This window comes from Scyliorhinus torazame, chromosome 1 (assembly GCF_047496885.1).
Source record: "Scyliorhinus torazame isolate Kashiwa2021f chromosome 1, sScyTor2.1, whole genome shotgun sequence".
In the NCBI taxonomy this organism is placed as follows: Eukaryota; Metazoa; Chordata; class Chondrichthyes; order Carcharhiniformes; family Scyliorhinidae; genus Scyliorhinus; species Scyliorhinus torazame.
Window position 1 is genome coordinate 375,588,398 of NC_092707.1, and position 22,837 is coordinate 375,611,234.

At 46.7% G+C, this 22,837-nt stretch overlaps 1 protein-coding gene across 1 annotated transcript in view; it reads right to left on the bottom strand.

The window, feature by feature from the left end:
- Window positions 1-22,837, bottom strand: part of ryr2a (ryanodine receptor 2a (cardiac)) — a 1,117,859-nt gene that overhangs the window by 830,317 nt on the left and 264,705 nt on the right. The gene's annotated exons all lie outside the window — the stretch shown is intronic.

Sequence of the window (22,837 nt, forward strand, 5' to 3'; positions counted from 1 at the left end):
TTTCCAATGGCAGATGTGGAAGGAACTGAGAACAGAAGGATGAGATGGGATGTAGATGATGAGGAATAGTAGGAAGTGGTCAACAATGGTGCTTGTCAATAAACAGAAATAAAAATCTCTCTCTTCAGGAAAGAATAATATAATTTGAATGCTTATGATAGTGATGAAAAAATACTTCCTTAACAGAGATTTTAAATGTAGCTTCTCAGTGATATCTTGCTTAAGGATGTTTGTCTTCTTCTCCCAGCATAGTCAGTAGTGCTTTCGACTATGCATTGCTTACAGTACAGTGGTGAACACCTACTTTAGAACAGGTCAATTTTTATATACATTATTTACAGCTTTGCTCATAAAGAAATATTAAAGCATTTTGACACATTTCTGTTCTTAAGGCATTCAAGAATGAATTCTGAAATATGTTGGAAAAAAAGAACTAACTTTAGCAAAACTTCAGCAAGTACAAAAATCTGAAATATGGGCGAATTATAGTGGGGATTGGAGCTGGATTTCGTCCCACACACCGAACACCAGTATTGGGGACCATCAAGTTTCCTGGGCGGGGGAGGAGGGGTAAACTGTGTTGCTATCTGAGTTAAGGTTCGCAGTTCCTGACAAACTGCTTCGGCATATTTTGAAAAAATGTCACTAGGAAGGATGGCACAATTTCCAGCCGGTTGGAGTATTCAACGGTGAGTCCTCAGCAAGTCTATGAAACCTGGTTGAACCATGGACAACTTGAGGAACTGTTACCACCCATGGAATGTAACCATCTCTGTGAGGAGAAAAACACACGCTTCAGTATTTTCCCCTCCAAAGTCCAAACACAAAGCCAGGCCTCTTGGTCCTTCCCCTGATTATCACCCTGCCTATCATACAAAAGCATTGCATACCTGGATGGTGCTCTGAAATGTGGTAGGCTTTAATGTTCCTCCATGTGTTTTACCTTCACACAATGTAACTCTTCCTCCTAATCATGCCTTGTGTGGATGGCAGGTGGGATGCAAACAATGCTGCTCAATGAAGCACGAACACCACTAGCATTCCCTGGTTTCTGGGAGATCAAAGTGCCCAAGTGTATTAGCTAGTTTGTGTTCCTGGTCAGCCCACAGTAACACAAGAATGGATTGAGTTTCTGTTTCATTAATCTCCCCAAATCCAACATCGCATTGCAACCCAAAGGATAGAGTGCATCACCCTTCCAAGAATAATGCTGGCATCAAAAGCTACTCTTCTGCTAGGTTTCTTAAAATGACCGTAACTTCAGAGATCACATCGACATCATTGAACGTTGCAAGCTCAGCCTTGGTGATGATTTACTATTATATCCTGAAGGTATTGGGGACCTTCATCCCAGTGTGTCATTTTTGAAATTTGCCAACATGTTAACAGCCGATTCAAAAGGCATTTGAAAAGCAGGTGAGCAGTTTTATTAGCATGTGCCCAACCTCATCTTATTCAATCCTCTCGAGGTTAATTGCAGGCTAACTCATGTGAACTATTTAAACAAGTAGAAGGGCCCATGGGTCTGATTTCTGCATCAGTTATGAGGCAAGATGGGAGAAACCTGCACCTCAGCCTTGAAAGGGGGTGACTGAAATATGGGGACCTCAGGGACATATAAGGCAGATATATAGCAAATGGAACATATTCTGAAATTAATCAGTGGTGAGAGAGAATAGGAACACAGGTTAAAACTAATGAAAGACAAATTTAGAATTAATATCACGGAGTTTTCTCACACACAGTGACCAGCCATGTAGTATGGGCTTTTGCATCAGGAAGTGAAGACACAATTCCTAGAATTATTTGAGACATAATTGGATTTTTTGGACAAAGAAGCATGAGATTCTTTCTTGGTGAATCATCCAGGATGGGCCAATGGCCTTTCTAAGCTGTAACCAACATCGCCTTCCCACGATAAGGCTGTTCAGCTCGTTATGCTCACTCGTTTTTCAGAACGTGTACAGTTCATCTTGTCAAGGGTGCTACTGTTATTTTAACTAGCTGAAGGTGTTTATATATTAGTTACTTTTCATTGTCTGACTTGTTCGCTCAGCAGGGACTCAGGATGTAGGGCTAGAAAAGTGCTGCAAATAGAATAAGGATATTTTTAATTCATCGATGCTGAATTTTCTGCGACCCTTGAATATTAAAATTCACTTAATTGCTAACTGTTTCTTTTTGGTCCTAACTGCAATGCATTTTGTGATACCTGGTTAAGGAAAGCATGGGAAAAGAACCTTTGTTTAGCACTTTCATAGAAACAAAGAAACATACAGTACAGAAGAGGCGCTTCAGCCCATCAAGCCTGCACCGAAGTCTCTCTCCCAAGTATGTCCAATGCACAATATCCCAACATCATTTCTCAATGGCATCAGAGACACTTCCTTTTGCTAATTCATGACAGGGAATGAAACAACCTGCAGACCCCAATGCAGATAAAAACTGTGCAAGACCATTACTTTGTGCACTGCATGTATAATAATAATAACAATCTTTATTAATGTCAGTAGGCTTACATTAACACAAGTTACTGGGGAAATCTCCTAGTCGCCACACTCCGGTGCCTGTTCAGGTACACTGAGGGAAAATTCAGACTGTCCAATTCACCTAACAAGCACGCCTTTTGGAACATGTGGGAGGAAACAGGCATGCCTTTTGGAACATGTGGGAGGAAACCAAAACACCCGGAGGAAACCCACGCAGACATGGGGGGAACGTGCAGACTCCACACAGACGGTGACCAAAGCCAGGAATCGAATCCGGGTCCCTAGCTCTGTGAAGCAACAGTGCTAACCACTGTACAACTGAATCCCATGATGCCTGAACAATTCACCAGCGCAATCCCAAGAGGCTTTCCCCGCTGAGATAACCTGAATTACAAAGACCCAAAAGATGTACTATCTTTAACCGTAGCATACATCAACCTGACCACTCAAAACATCTGTATATAAAACCTCTCTTGCACCATTATGAACTCAAGTTATGAGTCCTGCAAGGCGATAAGATGTCACCCAGTCAAGATTTCACAATGATTCTGTGTAAGCTTCTGAATTGCATTTCTCAGTTACAATTTGTCTGGGTTTACCAACTGTTCTTTTGAAGGAACTAACTTAGCTTTTTCAAGTTTTGTGAAACAAACAACTCCAAGTCCATCTGTTCCCAATCCTGTTTAGGGAAGACAAAGGGCAGGATTCCAGCCGCGTGTTTCTAGGCAGCAGGCCGTTCGTTGGCAGTGGGATTGACCACACCTACCACTTGTCAATGGGATTTCCCAATGAAGCCACTCCATGCCGCCGGGAAACCCATGGGCGAGGGAGGTTGCTCTGCCGGCGGGAACAGAGGATCCCAAAAGTTTTTGGTCTTTCAACGTACATAAAATATTGGTACAGCCTTACAACTGGAATAAACTTTCATCATTGGTAAAGGTTTTAGGGTTAGGCCAGTTCAACCACTAAGCGAACTAGATACTCGTCTAAAGCAACAAGACTTGAGGGGCGGCAAATAACTGAATGACCTATTCGGGAAACTACAAAAAAAGACAGGTTTCAGCAGTGGGAATGAAAGGTCTACATCTGCCGATATACATCCACGAGAACTGACATACGTATAGATTTCCATGTCTTTACATTACAGCCTTTCCTAGAATTTCATATTATATTCCTCACCCTGTTTCATGCGATAGTTTTCAAATTTGTACATCTATATGACTATTCCAAAATGGCAAATCAGTGAACAATGCCAAAGAGCATGATTCAATGTAACCCACCCTATCTTAATGCTTATTGATCATGTAAATTGCGCATAAAATCATCTGGCAACTGTTGCAGGAACATATAGGTCTGTAAATTCCTCAGAGTGGCAATCACCGGAGGGGGGGCCCAGCTCAGGCCAGGGGTTACGGGGGTGGGGTCGAACCAGGAAGGACCGGGGGGGAGGGGTCCCGCTGAGGTTTTGTGCCATACGAGGCTCAGGGTTTTTAAATAGCTAATCTGGAGTTAGAAGTGTTTTTTTCCCCTCTAACTCTTTCAGAGTAACTGTCAGGGTAAACCTGGCAGAACCATCCGAAGTTGGCAATCTAAATCGCTTCTGTCGAATGGTTCCCAGCCCGTCGCGATTGTCCCAGAGGACGCTTGCACTTCTGGGTAACTGCCAGGTAAACACAGCGCATCATAGGGGTACCCCACTAAATGAGACGCTGGAGAACCCAGAAGTTCTGGGCCACAAGTATTATATGGCTAGAAAATGCACTTCTCCTTGTTATATGTGAGGTTGAGGGATTGGGCGGTCTGGAAGAACCTCTGAAGGCTGGCGTCGTGGTCCTGCTGATCATGGCCGCAGATGGTAACATTGTCCAAGTACGGGTATGTAACCTGCAGCCCGTACTGGTCCACCATTCGGTCCATCGTTCTCTGGAAGACCGAGACCCCATTAGTGACGCCGAAAGGGACCCTGAGGAAGTGGAAGTGTCGGCCGGCTGTTTCAAAAGCAGTGTAGTGGCGATCTTCCGCGGATCATGAGCTGGTGGTAGGCAGACTTCAGATCTACCGTGGAGAACACCCGATACTGTGCGATCTGGTTGACTATCTCCGCTATGCGGGGGAGGGGGGTACAAGACCTCCAACTTAATAAAAATCATGTCTTGTGCACTGTACCGCCTGCTCCTGGTGGCGACGGGCTTACAGTCGGGGGTGAGGTTCGTAAAGAGCGAAGGGGGGTGACCTTAAGGGTCGCGAGGCTACGTACAGTGAGAGGGGGTAGGGGTCCGCCGAACTTTAGCATCAGGCTTCAGTGACTGCATTGGAAGTCGAGTCTAAGCAGGAGGGGGGCGCAGAGGTGAGGGAGGACATACAGTTTAAAATGGGCGTTATGGGATCCGGAGGCAAGGGAGATTGTCTGGGACACGGGCACGGGGTAGATGTGGAGGGAGCAGCGCCTTACTGTGTTGGGATGGATGAAGCTCTCTGTGCTCCCGGAGTCGTAAAGACAGGGGGTCTCGCGCCCATTGACCCGGACGGCCATCATCGAATTCTACAGATGTTTTGGCCGTGACTGGTCGAGGGTGACTGTGCCGAGCTGCGGGTAGTCTGCGTGGTCGGAGGTATCGGGGTCACAAGATGGCGGCCCCCACGAGTCGCACGTGTCAGGCTGAATTGAAGATGGCGACCAAGATGGCCGCCCCCATCAGTCACATGGGTCGATTGGTGTTGAAGATGGCGGCCTATATGGCCGCCCCCATGGGTCGCACGTGTCGGGCTGAGTTAAAGACGGCACCCCCCACGAGCTGCACGAGGCGGATGACGCGTCTGAAGGGGGCGGTACCGGCAGGCACGCAGCCACATTGAGGGATCTGTGGGCCTGTGACTCCGTGGATCGGGCCTGGTAAGCTTTTGACTTCGGGGCTTTGGATCGGGCCAGACAGACTCTGGCAAAATGTCCCTTTTTGCCGCAGTTGTTGCATGTCGCGGTGCGGGCTGGGCAACGCTGCTGGGGGTGTTGGCCCTGACCGCAGAAATAGCAAGACGGTCCCCCGGGCTGAACGGGCAGCCACGCAGCACAGGCCTGGGACATAGTCGGGTCTGGTGAAGGCCGCTTCTGTGGTGCCCACGAGGGGTTCGCTGGGTCTGCCGGGAACGGGCTGAGGCTCTGGTAGGCCACCTCTAAAGAGGTGGCTAGTTTTATCGTGTCCTGTAGATCAGTGGCCCCGTTTTCCAGCAGTCGCTGCCGGATGTAGTTAGACCGGACCCCAGCCATGTAGGTGTCCCGGATCATCAGCTTCATGTGCTCATCGGCTTTCACATCCCTGTAGTTGCAGTTGCGGGCGAGTAGTGTCAGGTTCTCTAGATACTCGTCTAGCGATTGCCCGGCGCGTTGACGGCGGATAGTGAGGAGGTGCCGCACGAACACTTCGTTCATGGGCTTCACGAACTGTCTCTTTAGAATCGCGACCGCCGCTTCGTACGTGACTGCATCCTCAATCATACCCGAGATTCGGTGGCTCACCCAGGCGAGGAGGAGGCGCAGCTTGAGGGCGTCGGAGGGAGGCGCAGCTTGAGGGTATCGGAGGGAGGCATTTCAGAGGAGTCGAGATAGGCCTCAAAACAGCAGAGCCAGTGGGAGAAGATTTCCTTAGCTTCTGCTGCTCGTGCGTCGAGTTCCAGTTTATCAGGCTTCAGAGCGGCTTCCATAGTGATGCCTTTGGATATTAAATTGATATACCATCAATTCACCACAAGACGATGAGAACGAGTGAACATAGGCTTTATTATCCAAGAACTTGCCTGCCTGTGACTGCTGTAACAATGAGTGCCGCCCACAGGCGGCAGGTCTATATACTGCCCGGGGGTGGCGGAGCCAGAGGCGGAGCCCACCAGGGTTCCAGTAAAATACATGGAAGGAGATCATTTTAGCAATCCCTGGCCATAGGCCACAGTACTCTACAGACAATTTATATTATGGTGAATACATTCACCACATTGTGAAAGAGGCATTTGATTCATTATGAGCATGTAAGATCATGACACCATAAGGGAGAGGAACAGAAGTAGGCTATCCGACCCGTCGAGTCTGCTCCACCATTTAGCAAGATCATGACTGATCTGACATGATAATCCTCAACTTCACTTTCCTGCCTTATCCCCATAACCTTTGATTGCCTTACTGGTTAAAAATCTGCCTATCTCAGCCTTGAACATACTTGACGAGTCAGCCGATGAGACCATAAGCATGTTTCACTCTCGATCACTCCGTGCAGGGAAAGATAAATAAAGAAGCATTTGTCGTCTCGGTGCTGTGCCTTCTTTCGGTGTAATGGGTGGGTGGTGGTAAGCCACAAAACACGGTAATCGACTTCCTGTCCAGTCAACACCCAAGGCTCACTCAATGTGATTTTCAAGTGGGCCTCGATAGTTGGGGTCAGTGTTCCCGCACAAAACAGCTGTTAAATTTATTTAAATACTTAAACAGGGGTATACAGCTTTAATCTTCACCTTCTGCTGGGTGGAGCACACATTTGCCTACACCCTGCCCAGTGGAACTGAGCATTCAAGGAAAAAGAAATTTGCATTCATACAGCATTTCCCACACCCACCAGACATTTTGAAGGGCTGGACGGCCATGGTGTACTTTTGAAGTGTGGTCGCTGTTGTGACGTAGGAAACACGGCAGTCAATTTGCAGACAGCAAGCAGCTACAAACAGCAATGTGATAATGGCCAGGTAAACTGTTTTTGTCATGTCGATTGAGGGGATAAACATTGGCCAGAGTATTGTAAATAATCCTCCTGCTCTTCTTCAAAATAGTGCATTGGAAGCATTTACATCCACCGGGCAGGCAGATGAAAAATGAAATGAAATGAAAATCGTTTATTGTCACAAGCAGGCTTCAATGAATTTACTGTGAAAAGCCCCTAGTCGCCACATTCCAGCACCTGTTCGGGGAGGCTGGTACGGGAATCGAACCGTGCTGCTGGCCTGCCTTGGTCTGCTTTAAAAGCCAGCGATTTAGCCCAGTGTGATGGGACACAGTTTAGCGTCTCATCTGAAAGACAGCCGGCGGGATTTTCCCGTCTCGCCCACCGCCGGAGTTTACCAGTGCCGCCGAGGTCAACGGAATTTTGGCTGGCTTGTCACACCTGCCATGGTGGGGCTGGAAAATCCCGACGAGCATCTCCAAAGGTGCAGCACTGCCTCAGTACTGCACCCGGAGTGTCAATCTGGATTTATAGGTTCAAGCCCCGGTAGTGGGACTTGAACCCAAAATCTTTAGCAGCCTAACCTGTGTCCTGAGAAAGACTATTGGAATCTGCTCCAGAAACATGAAAAGCTAACATGGGAGCAGGAGTAGGCCATTCAGCCCCTTCAGCCTGTCCCGCCATTCAATGAGATCATTGTTGATCTGTGACTTAACTTCATATACCTGCCATTGGCCCATGTCCCTTAATATCTTAACTTAACAAAAATCTATCTACCTCAGATTTAAAATTAACAACTGACCTGGCGTCAACTGCTGTTTGTGGAAGAGAATTCCAAACCTCGACCACCCTTTGAGTGAAGAAGGTCTTCCTAAAATCTCTCCTGAATTGTCTAGCCCTAATCTTAAGACTGCGCCCCTTAGTTTTAGAATCTCCAACCAGTGAAAATAGTTTATCTTGATCTACCCTGTCTTTCTCTCTTAATATCTAGAATACTTCGATCAGATCATCCCTTAACCTTCTAACTTCGAGCGAAAACAGGTCTAATTTGAGTAATCTCTACTCTTAACTCACCCTCTGTAATCCAGGTATCATTTTTGTAAACCTACGATGCACTCCCTCCATCACCAAAATACCCTTCCTAAGGTGTGGTGCCCAGAACTGCTCACACTACTCCCGCCCATCCCAAGACCGGAACTTCCCGCCCAAGGACACCGGACATTTCAGTGGACCGTCAAATTTTACATCCAGCCCGCGACAATTCCCGTAGCGGGCAGGACCGGAAACTTTGCTCCAAAATTTTGAAATGATTTTTGGAGGGTCAGCAGGCAGATGTTGGGACCATTGCTAAAATGTTCCAACCACACCCTGTCAGACCCACAAAGATTCTTTGGGTTCAGCTCTCCATAGAGCAGCTGCCAGATTTCCTGAACTGTCGGTTTTGTCGATTGGGAAGCTAAGCGGAGGTTCTAATTTGACTCCGCCACTTCACAGATTCTTTCCATTCTTTCATGGGATCTGGACTCACTGTAAGGGCAGCATTCGTTACCTATCCATAATAGCGGTGAGCGGGCTGCTTGAATTCCTTCAGTCCATCTGGGGTAGGTACACCCATGGCAGTTGAGTTCCAAGATTTTGACCAACAACAGTGGAGAAATGATGATATAGTTCCAAGTCAGGATGGTTTGTGGCTTGAAGTGTGGGGACGCTCCCATGTGTGTATTGTCCCTGTTGTTCCAGCTGGTATAGGTCGGGATTTGGAAGGTATGAGCAAGTCCCATTTACTCTCACCCTTGCTGTGCTCGTTGATTTGCATTGGTTTCCGGCCAAGCATGACCATGATTTTAAAATTCTCATCCTTCTTTTCAAAACCCACCCCTATCTCTCTCATCTCTTCCAGTGCCACAACCCCCCAGAGATATCTACGCTCCTCCAGTTCTGGTCTCTTATACATCCCCAATTATAATTGTTTCATCATTGATGGCCAGGCCTTCTGTTGCCCAGGTCCCAGGCTCTGGAATTCCCTTCCTACACCTCTCCGCCTCTCTACCTCGCTTTCCTCCTTTAAGGAAACTCGTTAAAACCTGTATCTTTGACCAGGCTTTTAGTCGTCTGACCTAATATCTCCTTATGTGGCTCAGTGTCATACTCAGTTTTATAATACACCTGTGAAGCGCTTTGGGGTGTTTCATTGTGTTAAAGGCGCTATATATTGCTGTTGTATTAAAATGTCAGTGACATTCCTGGGTACAATGTTCAGAAGCAGACTCTTTCCAAATGCAATACCACATCCACAACAATAGACTCATATTTATGAGCACGTTTCAGTGCTTTTTAAAAAAAATTAAGGTTGAGATATTTTGAAATTTAAGCCAATTGGTTTATCGCCAGAGGTCGAATGTGAGATTTTACATCAAACTTCAACTTTAAAATATTGTTCTGTGTCACTGCAGTAAGAGAGAGTTCCAAAATTCCAAAGCACCATCTTGTATTGCCTGCAGAAATCTCCCCAGAAGATATAGGAAATCTTCTAAGAGGTCTGGAGGAACTGCAGTGCAAAACGGGGCAGTGCAAATTCTCCTGAATGCTTCTCTGAAAACACTTGATAAATAATTCAGTTCAAAATCACTTCTGGCCTGTTGGAAATTCCTGAGCTGCTTCCACTTTGTAAAATGGAATGCTTTGTTCCAGCTAATATATTCAATGCTTGGACGATCAGCAATCTTTTTCTGATAACCGTCTCTGCAGTTTAGAGAATCCTGAAGTTAGACTGTCAGTTAAGGGTTTAAAAAAAACACAACTGATGAGAAGTCCGCAAAGTGTTTCTCAAGATAGGTCCTTCTGGTGATCCTCAGGAAACATTACAGATGGTGCCGAGATATTCTCAAAGAAAGGTTACTGTGTTGGCCCAAGGGCTGCAGTTCTCCTGCATCGCAATGTCCTTTGTATTGGTTGGCGGAAAGGACACTGCCATCCATGGGTTGCGCCATGGGTGGAATTTCTGAAATGCTCTCGGATGCAAACACTGGAGGAAAAATGCTTCTGCCTCTTCGAGCCTGAGAACTCAGTGGCATAAGTGGTGTCAGGTCCACATCATCTAAACACCCTGATTTACTTGAGGGATAGCAAAGAGCTGAAATAGGTTGCCTGGTATCCAACATGGCTGGAAACATGCACTGCTGCAGCAATTAATAAAACATTTTTTACTTCTTAATTTCGCAAGATATCTTTAAAATTCTGACGGGCCGGAAGGACCCATTGCGGGAGATCCGGAGGGTCAGCCAAAGGTCTATTGTCTTTCGTTGGGATCAGCGGGCTGGAAAATCCTGGCCAAGATGCTTGCAACGCACAGAAAATGTTTCTACCTGCAGAGCAATCCAAAACAATGTCAGATAATCAGCAATAAATCCAATAAAGGAGGGAAAATATGTGTAGAACCAAAGAAAGTAGGTGAGATCCTTAATGAGTATTTTGCATCGGTATTCACAAAGGAGAGGGACACGCTGATTGGTGGTGTCTCAGAGGGATGTGTAAACACTTTAGTTCAGATTGTTCTTACGAGGGAGGAAGTGTTAGACATATTAAAAAGCATTAAGGTAGACAAATCCCCAGGGCCAGATGGCATCTATCCCAGAGGGAGACAAGAGATGAAATCGTTGAGCCTCTAACAGAAATCTTTGTGTCCTCATTGGCCACAGGTGAAATCGCTGCCTAACAAAAATCTTTGTGTCCTCGTTGGCCACAGATGAGATCCCAGGGGATTGGAGGATAGCCAATGTTGTACCGTTATTTAAGAAGGGTTGCAAGGATAATCCGTGTAATTATAGGCCAGTGAGCTTGACGTCAGTGATAGTGAAATTATTGGAAAAGATTCCCCGAGATAGGATCTATGCACATTTGGAAGTGAATGGTCTTATTAGTGACAGACAGCATGGTTTTGTAGGAGGAAGGTCATGTCCCATTAATTTAATTGAGTTTTTTGAGGAGGTGTCAAAAATGATTGATGAGGGAAGGCCTGTGGATGTTGACTACATGGAGTTCAGTAAAGCATTTGATAAGGTCCCTCATGACAGGCTGGTGCAAAAGATTAAATCACATGGGGGTCAAGGGTGAACTAGCTGGATGGATTCAGAACTGGCTTGACCATAAAAGACAGAGGGTAGCAGTGGAAGGTAGTTTTCCGAATGGAGGTCTGTAACTAGTGATGTTCCGCAAGGATCAGTACTGGGACCTCTGCTCTTTGTGATATATATAGATGACTTGGAAGAAAACGTAGCGGGTCTGATTAGCAATTTTGTGGATGGTACTAAGATTGCAGCAGTTGCGGAGTGTTGAAGATTGTCAGAGAATAGAACAGGATTATAGACAGGCTGCAAAATTGGGCGGGGAAATGGCAGATGGAATTTAACCCGGAGGTGATGCATTTTGATAGATCCAATTCGGGTGGGAGCTATAAAATAAATGGAAGAACCATCAGGAGCACACAGGGAGATCTGGGCATGCAGATCCACAGATCCTTAAAAGTGGCAGCATAGATGGAAATGGTGGTAAAGAAAGCATATGGCATGTTTGCCTTCATAGGGTAGCCATGATGTGGAGATGCCGGCGTTGGACTGGGGTGAGCACAGTAAAGAAGTCTTACAACACCAGGTTAAAGTCCAATAGGTTTGTTTCGATGTCACTAGCTTTCAGAGCGCTGCTCCTTCCTCAGGTGAATGAAGAGGTATGTTCCAGAAACACATATATAGACAAATTCAAAGATGCCAAACAATGCTAGGAATGCGACCATTAGCAGGTGATTAAATCTTTACAGATTCAGAGATGGGGTAACCCCAGGTTAGAGAGGTGGGAATTGTGCCAAGCCAGGACAGTTGGTAGGATTTTGCAGGCCAGATGGTGGGGGGTGAATGTAATGCGACATGAATCCCAGGTCCCGGTTGAGGCCGCACTCATGTGTGCGGAACTTGGCTATAAGTTTCTGCTCGCCGATTCTGCGTTGTCGCGCGTCCTGAAGGCCGCCTTGGAGAACGCTTACCCGGAGATCAGAGGCTGAATGCCCTTGACTGCTGAAGTGTTCCCCGACTGGAAGGGAACATTCCTGCCTGGTGATTGTTGCGCAATGTCCGGTCATTTGTTGTCGCAGCATCTGCATGGTCTCGCCAATGTACCACGTTGTACCAATGTACCAATTCACACCTCTTTAACCTGGGGTTACCCCATCTCTGGATCTGTAAAGATTTAATCACCTGCTAATGGTCGCATTCCTAGCATTGTTTGGCATCTTTGAATTTGTCTATATATGTGTTTCTGGAACATACCTCTTCATTCACCTGAGGAAGGAGCAGTGCACTGAAAGCTAGTGACATCGAAACAAACCTGTTGGACTTTAACCTGGTGTTGTAAGACTTCGTACTGTTCATAGGGTAGGGTATCGAGTATAAAAGCTCAAAAATCATGTTACAGTTAAATAGAACGTTAGTTAGGCCACATTTGGAATACTGTGTCCAATTCTGGTCACCGCACTACCAGAAGGACGTGGAGGCTTTGGAGAGAGTACAGAAAAGGTTCACCAGGATGTCGCCTGGTATGGAGAGTATTAGCTATGAGGAGAGGTTGAATAAACTGGGATTGTCCTCGAGAGAGAGAGAGAGAGAGAGAGAGGGAGGGGCGACCTCATAGAAGTTTATAAAATTATGTTGGGTATAGATAGGGTGAACAGTTGGAGGCTTTTTCCCAGGGCGGAATTGAAAATTACAAGGGGCATAAATTCACGGTGAGGGGGCTATAGGTTCAGTGGAGATGTGCGGGGGAAGTTTTTTTACACAGAAGGTGATGGTGACTTGGAGTGCATTGCCAAGTGAGGTGGTTGAGGCAGATACATTAGCGACCTTTAAGACTTATCTGGATAGGCACATGAACAGACGGGGTATAAAAGGATACAAGCGGTTAGTCTCCATAGGACACGTGATCGGTGCAGGCTTGGAGGGCTGAAGGGCCTGTTCCTGTGCTGTATTGCTCTTTGTTCTAAAGAATTCAGGTGACGGTTCCTGACTCAGTGGTCAGAATGTGGAACTCACTACCACAGGGACTAGTTGAGATGAATTAAAACCCACCTCTGTGACCAGGTTTGACCTTGTTAATACCTCCTTCTTTTGTGTGACGTTCAGTTTTGTCTGATTACATTTCTGTGAAGTTTCTCGGGGCTGTATTTCCTCGTTAAATGCACCACATAATGCAAGGTCTTGTTGTAACATAAGTACATTATTATCTCTGACTTGGTTGTCTGTCAGTAACTAATGGACAGAAACTACATTGACAGTTGGAAAAGGTTACCTTGTCTACTGTGAGTGCTTCACAAAATATGGTTGGGATAGGGCCGAGACAGCAATGGCTGCTTGCCCTGCATAAACTTCAAGATGGCAATGTTGCTAAAGGTCAATGGCATTTTTTCTGTTGAGGAAGATTAAAGGCCTTTATTGCCAATAGAAAGAACTCAAATTTATGTTTGTAGCATGTTTTATGTCTGCAAACACTTTGCAGCTAATGAACTACTTTTAAAATGCAACCACTGATTGTTATATCGGCAAATACAACAGGCAATTTCTGGGCAGTAAGGTAGATAAAGTAGATTGAGATAAGTGACCAGATAATCTGATTTTGTGTAGTTATTTGAGGGATATATTTTGGTTCGGATAACAGAAGAATTGCCTTGCTCTTCTACTAAGAGGGTCACAGGATATTTTATATAGTCAATGTAAGGAGTTGTCAGGAGGGATAGAAATTAGAGTTCTGATCAATTCTATAATAGAAATACTGGGTGAGATCTACAGGCCGCGTTGCTTCCGAAAAGCGGCACAGCCAGAAGATGCCGAGAGATCCCTCTTCCAGGACCTATCCAGCTTGTCACGCCTCACAAGATCTAACACGATCTCATGATCTGAATCTCGTGCATTGTGGCGGGATCACTATTTCGCAAATCTGCGAGACAGCTAGCCTCACCCTAATATGCTTTCTCATGATCTACCCAAGGTATGGGATCTAACCCCTTTGCCTCGGAGACCTCGGGCAAGTGCCATTCAGTGCTGGTCTCCACGAACAGGGACCAGACGGAGCAGCACTTGTGGGGGTCTCCCAGAGGATCGGAGGTATGGCATGTATGGCATTGCCAGGGTGCCAAGTGGCATTTTTCCCAAGCCAGGGATCAGGCTGGGGGTTCCCTGTGTGGGAGGGGGCGGGAAGGGGAGGGGAGGAAGACGGGAAGGGGGACCGGGGAAGGCGGGAAGAGGAAGGGGGGGGGAGAGATCCCTTATGGTTGAGTTGGGGCTTTGGGGGGAGTTTGGGGGTCGCGTCGGGAGGTTGAGAGATCTGGACACCATACCTCAGGATACTGTTGTGAGTTCATGAATTTAGCTGCCACCTTTCATATCACCCCGAATCGCCATGTCGAATTATATGGCTATCTCTGATGTGATATAATTTAGGCGCTCTCACTGCTGCCAACTATTTTGCAAAATGGTGTGTGGTGATGTCTTAATGCTGGGATCTTGGGACTTGCATATTTAAATATGAACTCTTTAACAGTAATCTTTAACTATTTACAGATCCATGGTATGATCATGTATGGAACGATTGTCTCCATGCAGGCTGGGTTCTTACAGAGTTCTGTAACTTGACCAGGATTTTTCAAAGTGCGGGTCGCAGAAGGGTGTTGGAAGGGTCACGCAGATATCGGTTGAACTGTTCCCATGGTGGTCCAGATTGTGGGGGAAACGCCCAATGGCCGCTCCCGGCTTTTACATTGAGAATGGTGGCTGCTGCCGCATTTTAAATGAATGAGGCTGTGTGGTGTCCTCCAGCCAGAAGTGATCGTGGTCGGAGAATCGCCGGGGGTTGACGTGAATCCCGCCCCCGCCGGTTGCCGAATCCTCCGGCACCGGATATTCAGCAGGGGCGGGAATCACGCCGCACCGGTTGGCGGGCCCCCCCCCCCGGCGATTCTCCGGCCCACGATGGGCCGAAGTCCAGCTGCTGGAATGTCTGTCCCGCCGGCGAGAATCAAACCACCTCTCTTACCGGCAGGACAAGGCGGCGCGGGTGGGCTCCGGGGTCCTGGGGGGGGGGGGGGGGGGCGGGCCGATCTGGCCCCGGGGAGTGCCCCCACGGCGGCCTGGCCCGCGATCGGGGCCCACCGATCCGCAGGCGGGCCTGTGCCGTGGGGGCACTCTTTTCCTTCCGCCTTCGCCATGGTCTCCACTATGGCGGAGGCGGAAGAGACCCCCTCCGCTACGCATGCGCAGGGATGCCATGAGCGGCCGCTGACGCTCCCGCGCATGCGCCGCACGGCAAAGTCATTTCCGCGCCAGCTAGCGGGGCACCAAAGGCCTTTCCCGCCAGCTGGCGGGGCAGAAATCAGTCCGGCGCGGGCCTAGCCCCTCAAGGTGAGGGCTCGGCCCCCCAAGATGCGGAGAATTCCGCACCTTTGGGGCGGCGCGATGCCGGACTGATTCGCGCCGTTTTTGGCGCCGGTCGCGGACATCGCGCCGATTGCGGAGAATCCCGCCCCAGATGTCAAGAGCCCTCCAGATACCTGCTTTTGGCATCAAATCATAGAGCAGGGTTGCTTGAATTCTCCAGCTGCAAGGCAAATAAACTGTTAAGATGAATGCTTTTCTTCAAAGTAAGAGATGGCCAGAGACTCAAATAGGCAGTTTACCTATTGGACAGGATCTCACAACAGAATCTGCTGGAAAGAGATATCAGGAGAGTCAAGGGCAGGACAGAGCAGTGCTTGGGTTAGCTCTGTACAAAGCTCCAGAGCCTCTGGTTAACAGCCTATAAAGAAGAAACTTATCTCAAAACAAAACAGTATAAAGATGATTTCTTGAGGTATGGTTTTGCCAATTGTGCAAATAAGTATGCATAGCCCATGTGTGTTATATGCAGCGAAGTACTGGCAAATGAGAGGGAAACTATCAGATTTTGAAAGAGAAGTGGTGGGTGAAAAATTCATTTCGAGGTTGAGACCCCAGATTTAGTTATTAACTTATAGCTGACTACAAATTAAATGACAACACTGTTGTAGCTGACCTGTAATAGCACATTAAAAATGCACCAAAAGCCAATTAGGCTGTCATCATTCTGGTGTAGACACTCGCAGGAGTATCCAGTGCTGACTAAAACAAGCATTTTGTTGCTATTGCCCTTCATGGCGACCTACTTGTGCGAGGTTGAATTTTCCTTTTTCATAAAGGTGAAGTTGATTCAAGTGAGATCATGAGGACAAAACCCTTTTGCATTAAAGATAAGTGAACTTGGCGTGTCGCGAAGTTCGGTTGACATGGGTCCCGAGCCCTCGCGGAAGCCCCTCCCGGCCAGCAGCACAGCTCCCGGCCGACTGTGGCGCCGCTGGACACAGTCCGCAGATGCCACGCCGGGTTCCCAACCGTTGAGACCACACGTCCCCGTGCAGTCGAGAACCCAGTTCATCGGGGGCGGAGCATCGGGGGAGGGCCTTCAGGCATCGGGCCAATGCCATTCCAATGGCATGCGGCACGCGACGCAATGATGCCATGAAAAATGAAATGAATGAATGAAATGAAATGAAAAATGAAAATTGCTTATTGTCACAAGTAGGCTTCAAATGAAGTTACTGTGAAAAGCCCCTAGTCGCTACATTCCGGCGCCTGTTCGGGGAGGCTGTTTCGGAGGGGGTGCAGGGTAAACTAGCGGCATCAAACTGACACCGCCCCCGATTTGGCCGTCGGAAGGGATTCTCCGCCCGATCGCCGATTGTGATATCGGGCAACGGTTAATCCCACCCAAGATTTTTAACAAGGTCTGGTTATCACAATTCACTACATTACAACAGTGATTACAATTCAAAGGTATTCCAATAGCTGTGAAGCACTTTGGAATTTTCTGGGCTCCTGAACGAGGCTATCTCAAAGCAAATTTTTTCTTTAGTACATGGAATTGATTTCAAGGCAGGAATCTATCTCTGGGTTCAGATAATGCTTCATTACATTGTCTGAATCTTTTAATTACATTGTCAGAATGCTGCCTTGCAATTACCTAAGGATACCCAATATTCTACTCTTAATTACGTGCGACACTGAATCTCGGAGGGTTCAGCAAGTGCTGTAAAAAGAATATTTATGACCTCTCACACACCCGTTCTGGATACAAAGCTTTCTCTCTGTCATGCATCATTCGAAAGTCACTGAAATTAAACATTGCCAAGGTAATGGATTGAGTCCATCTGCCAATTTTCTCTCAGTGTCCCTGACTTACAAGAATTTTTTTTAAATCCAGTTAATCCATACTATGCAAGGAGTGCAACTTTACAATAAGTAAACTGGTGTGGTGCTTTACAGTAATCCAGTTAAATTGCTTCATTTTTATTCCCTTGAGAATTTTATAATCCATTTTATTTAATGTCAGAGTACTTAAATCTAAACAAAATCTCAAAACTAGCACTAAACACACAAATTATTTGGAAATCCAAGCAAAGGCTTCCAGATTAATAGAAGGATGGTTGGCAATATTATGACTGTTATACCTTTAAGTTTAAAAACTGCATTTCTTTTAAGCACTGAAACTAGACTTCGAAGCAATATTAAAGTTTTGTGTTTTGAAATAATAGCGATATTTACCAACAAGGAGAACTTAGAGAGAAGAAAGGAAAAGGCCGGGGACAGGATTGCTCACCTCGTCAACGAAATATGCAAAAAGAAAAAAAAGGAGATGAATACATTTGACAACCATATTGCCGCACAGTTGATGAGTACCAGCTTCAGTTAGTTACTGTTTGAAGCCGACTGGAGAAAATGCAATTGAATGAGTAACATTCCTGATCGTTTAACGGGCTGGATAATAAAAGCCAAGTTTTCCCAGTACTCATGATTTAGAACTGATCGGTCCACTTAATTATCATTACGTGCATTCAATTATAAAAATGCAGACGGACGTTTCATGTACTTTATACTCAGTTTTATCAAGTTCGCACAATTGGTATTTTACACATTTACAATTTTTTAAAGCCCCCTAATGCAATGCATTGCAACTACCCAGTGCATCCTCCAATTAATCGCAATAAATATTTAGATTTAAATTTACTGTTGCGTGTAACGCTGTTTTGAAGGGGGCGGAGCATTTGAAAACAGGTTCCGCACCCAATTCAGTCGTTAAAAAGGGATTCTCCGATCGATCGCCAATTACGAATCGGCGTCAGCAAGCGGAGACTCCAGCCTCGGGTGTTTCAACGGAATATAGTGCTACAACTGTAGATAAGATGCCTAGAAAGATCAGTTCAGTCTTTATGAGGTCCATTCAGGAGTCTGGTAACAGCGGGGAAGAAGCTGTTTTTGAACCTGTTAGTGCGTGTTCTCAGACTTTTGTATCTCCTGCCCGATGGAAGAAGTTGGAAAAGAGAATAACCCAGGTGGGAGGGGTCTTTGAGCTGGCTGCTTTCCCAAGGCAGTGGGGAGGTGTAAACAGAGTCAATGAATGGGAATATAAACGGCATCATTCAATAGCTGATCTCAAGTATACGACAATGCATTGCACCCAGTTTCAAGCCAATCACCAACATATTCTCAATTCTTCCAGAAACAGCTAAATCATATTTGTGATGAGACAAAGTACAACAAATCAAGCTCACTGTGGTATTGTGTGAGAATGTCGTCGATCTCAGCCTGGAGATTCGCATTGGGCGAGGCCGTCACCGGTGTCGAGGACATGGCATGAACTCGCTGTACCAGATTTAGGAGTTTGCTTGCGCGAGCACCAAGCAGGGATGCCTTGTCAGGCTGGACGATCTCGAATCTCAACGTCGCCTTGATTTCCTTGTGAGAGACACGGCCCACTGGCAGCTATGGCATTACCATTGTAGTCAAGGAGCTGGCAGGCTGGTGGAAGAATGCTAGGTTGGTGTCGGATGCTGTTGAGGTCCGACTGCGATATGAGGTTCGCAGACCCGCCAGTGTCCAATTTAAATCGGATGCGAGACTGGTTGATCATGATGACGGCACACCACTCGTCGTCAGGATTCACACTGAGAATCGAAAGGTGGTTGGCAGGCACGCTAGAGACCAACCCGCGTGTGGTGATGATGCCCACCCGATATGGAGACTCGAGGCAGTCAGCATCGGGGTCCGTTGGGCTGTCTGGATCAGAATCCTGCATGCCTTCTTAAACGCAGCGGACATGTCTGTGCTGCAGCTGGGATTGCTGGCTGTTGTTTGGTGGAGCGGACCTGCAGAAGGCCGCGTAGTGGCCAGGCTTTCCACACTGTCGACATCGCCTGCCTTTGGCTGGATATTGCCGCTTTAAATGGGTGGAGCCACAATTCGGACACATCATGACGCTGACGTCAGCACGTTCTGTGCGCCACCGCACATGCGCAGTGCGGTCGGCCGACGTTTGCGCATGCGCCTCAGGGTCTTCCGCCTCATCGTCCACCCGGTCGTGGCGCGCATGCGTGGGGACCCGAGAAAAGCGCGCAAAGTGGCCACTCTCCTCGATGCTCAGGCCTTGCATTTTCGCTATGCTCTGCACCCTTTCTGCCTCGTGGGAGGCCAGTTTTGCAGTTTCTGCCGCCCTGATGCGGGAGTAGCGATTTCTGGCATGCTCATGGACGACGCACGTTTCGATGGCGACGGAGAGGGTGAACTGTTTGATTTTGAGGAGCTGCTCCCACAGGGAGTCGGACTGGACCCCGAAAACGATCAGATCCCGGATCATGGAATCAGTCGTCGAGTCATAATTACATGACTGTGCTAGGGTGCAGAGATGGGTCAAGAAGGATTGAAAAGGTTCATCCTTATCCTGAAGCCTCTGTTGGAAGATGTACCGTTCAAAGCTCTCAGACCTCAATGTCGCAGTGGCTGTCGAATTTCAGCAGAACTGTCTTGAACTTTGTCTTGTCTTCGCCATCGGTAAATGTAAGCGAGTTATAGATGTGGATGGCGTGATCCCCTGCAGTCGATGGGAACAGCGCGATCTTTCTGGCATCCGATGCTGCCTCGAGGTCGGAGGCCTCGATGTACAGGAGGAACTTTTGTTTGAAGACTTTCCAGTTGGCGCGAGATTGCCGGAGATCCGGAGTTGCGAAGGAGGCTGGATCCTTTCCATGCCGCTGGATGGCTGCTTGCTGGTCGTTGCAGATGCACTCGAGGTTGGTTCGTTAGGATTAATAGCACTCTGGTACCATGATGTGTTAAGTAAGTTGGTTCAACGTTGACTGCAACTGGATGCAGAGAAACTAGAAATAGGCTTCTGACACAGGAGATGGTCCAACACTGTTTTATTGAACTTACTGATTGCTGTATATAATCTGCTGTGAGTTGACACTCTATCAATCTAACTGATAACCTCCCACTGGCTTGACCAGACTAACTCTCTACCCTATGGTGATAGTGCTCACTGGCTTGTGCACTCTTACCATCTCAATAGCTGTGTCCTGAGAGAGAGAGAGAGAGAGATTCTTAATGCCCTGTGTGCTTTATAATGGTGGTGTCCTGTCTGGTGATTGGTTGTTATGTGTCGTGTGTTCATTGGTTGTCATGTGTGTCAATCACTGCCTGTCTGCATCTCATTATATACCTGAGTGGATATTATGACAAGGACAATAGCCAATTCTGCAATATTCATGGTGTTGTTTTGCACACTAAAATCCCCAAAGCAACCAAGGAAATGTTCACAAAGCATTGCCTTTGTAATAATCATAGTGTTAGTCTTCTTACACCAGATTTGAAACAACTGAGTTCCATGCACCAAATGCATTTGTCCTGTTCTATACCTTTTAGTGTTTATATCGAATATCTTTATCACTTTAGAATATCACTTTAGAATATTGCAACTCGCATTGTATAATTGGGTGCCATTTATTTACAATACACTTTGCTGAATTATTCTAAGATCACAGACATGCAAAATTAACACTGCTTCTCTCTCCACAGATGCTGCCCTAATGTGCCAAGTATTACCTGCATTTTCTGTTTTTATTTGCTGAATTATTGACTTTTCATGTTATATAACCCTACCAGCCATACTAGTGCACAGATCAAAATTCCCCGAAAAGGTTCATGAAAGTACCATTTTATGCTGTTCATAGATGAAAAATGTGGGCCACAATTCCCTTAAAAATGTTGACGTAACTAGGTTGTAAGAGCATTTTGTTGAAATTAATTATTGGGATATGGGTGTCACTGACGAGGATTGCATGGGTCATCCACCTCTAGTTTCCTTTGAGAAAATGGTGGTGGATCTTCTTCTTGAATGACCATTGTCCATAAAGTGGAGGTGCTCCCACAATGGATTCCAGTTTTTTGAAATAGAATTAATGATTTTTCCCTTAATGGTTATCAAGGCATTGCTGAAGTGTCCATCTCCATCGGCCCAGGAAGCCACAGACAGATTTTACAGTCATCAGGCAGTTATTGCTTGAAGTTGTGGCTTCAGCCCCCAAATGGGAGGATGTCTCACCTTCAAGAGCAGCCAGCCAATCAGATGGCCGGCAGCTCTCCAGTCCCAGCAGCGCCACTGGGAGGAGTGGGGACTAGTGGGACTGCAGTCAGCCTGCCACGCGGAGCAGTGATGGATGCTGGAGAACCAGGTAAATGCAGCAGCACGAAGAGGCCACTAAAGGACCCCAACTGGCCCAAGAACAGGCAGGACGCCCAACACCACTCAACACTGATGGTAACATTTCAGCGTTGGAGGGTAGACAATGGGAATGACACCTCTCCTGCCTGCCTGCCAGCCAGATCTCATAGTGGGGAGGGGGAAGAAGGTGGGGGTGGGTGGGAGCATGAAATTTAACCCATAGAATCCCATAGCACAGTAGGAGGCCATTTGTCCAAAGTGCCTTTAAAAGATTTATCCACTTAGTCCCACTCACCTGCTCTTCCCGGTAGCCTTGAAAATGTTTCCCTCTTCACGTATTTATCCAATTCACTTTTGAAAGTTACTCCTGAAGCTGCCTCCACCACCCTTTCAGTGCAGTGTATTGCAAATCATAAAAGCTCAATGTGTAAAAACAAAATCCCCTCTCGTTCTTTAAACAATGCCTTAAGTATCCTGGTTAACGGTCCTCCTGCCAGGGGAAACATCTTCCCACTACTCACTCTATCAAAAGCACTCTTCATTTTGAGTATCTCTATTAAAAATCTCCCCTTAGCCTTCTCTGCTCCAAGGGAGGCCTATCAACTATAATTGAAACATCTTCCTGACACTAGCACATCATTGCTTTCAAGGGGGAATTAGATAAGCGCTTGAAGGAAACATACTTACAGTGCTATGGGGATAGGGCAGGGGAATGGGATTGTGGTGCTTTTGCAGAGAGCTGGCACGGGCTTGGCAGGTCAAACGGTCTCCTTTCATGTTATTACTATTCTCTGATTCCATGTTTCTATGGACCATACATAAATGCATTTTTACAGTCATTTCTTGGTTTATACTGGCTCAACCAGGAGACAAGAATGCTCAATGGAAGGAAGAAAAAGTTAACTTGGTGAGTTAATAGTTGTGTTGTCCATTAACAGACCCCACAGCAGCAATTTTTCACCACCACTATGTGTAAACAGGATGAAATCGATACTGTGGCAATCAGCTGTTAGTTGATTTAGTGCATAAAAACCAAACATT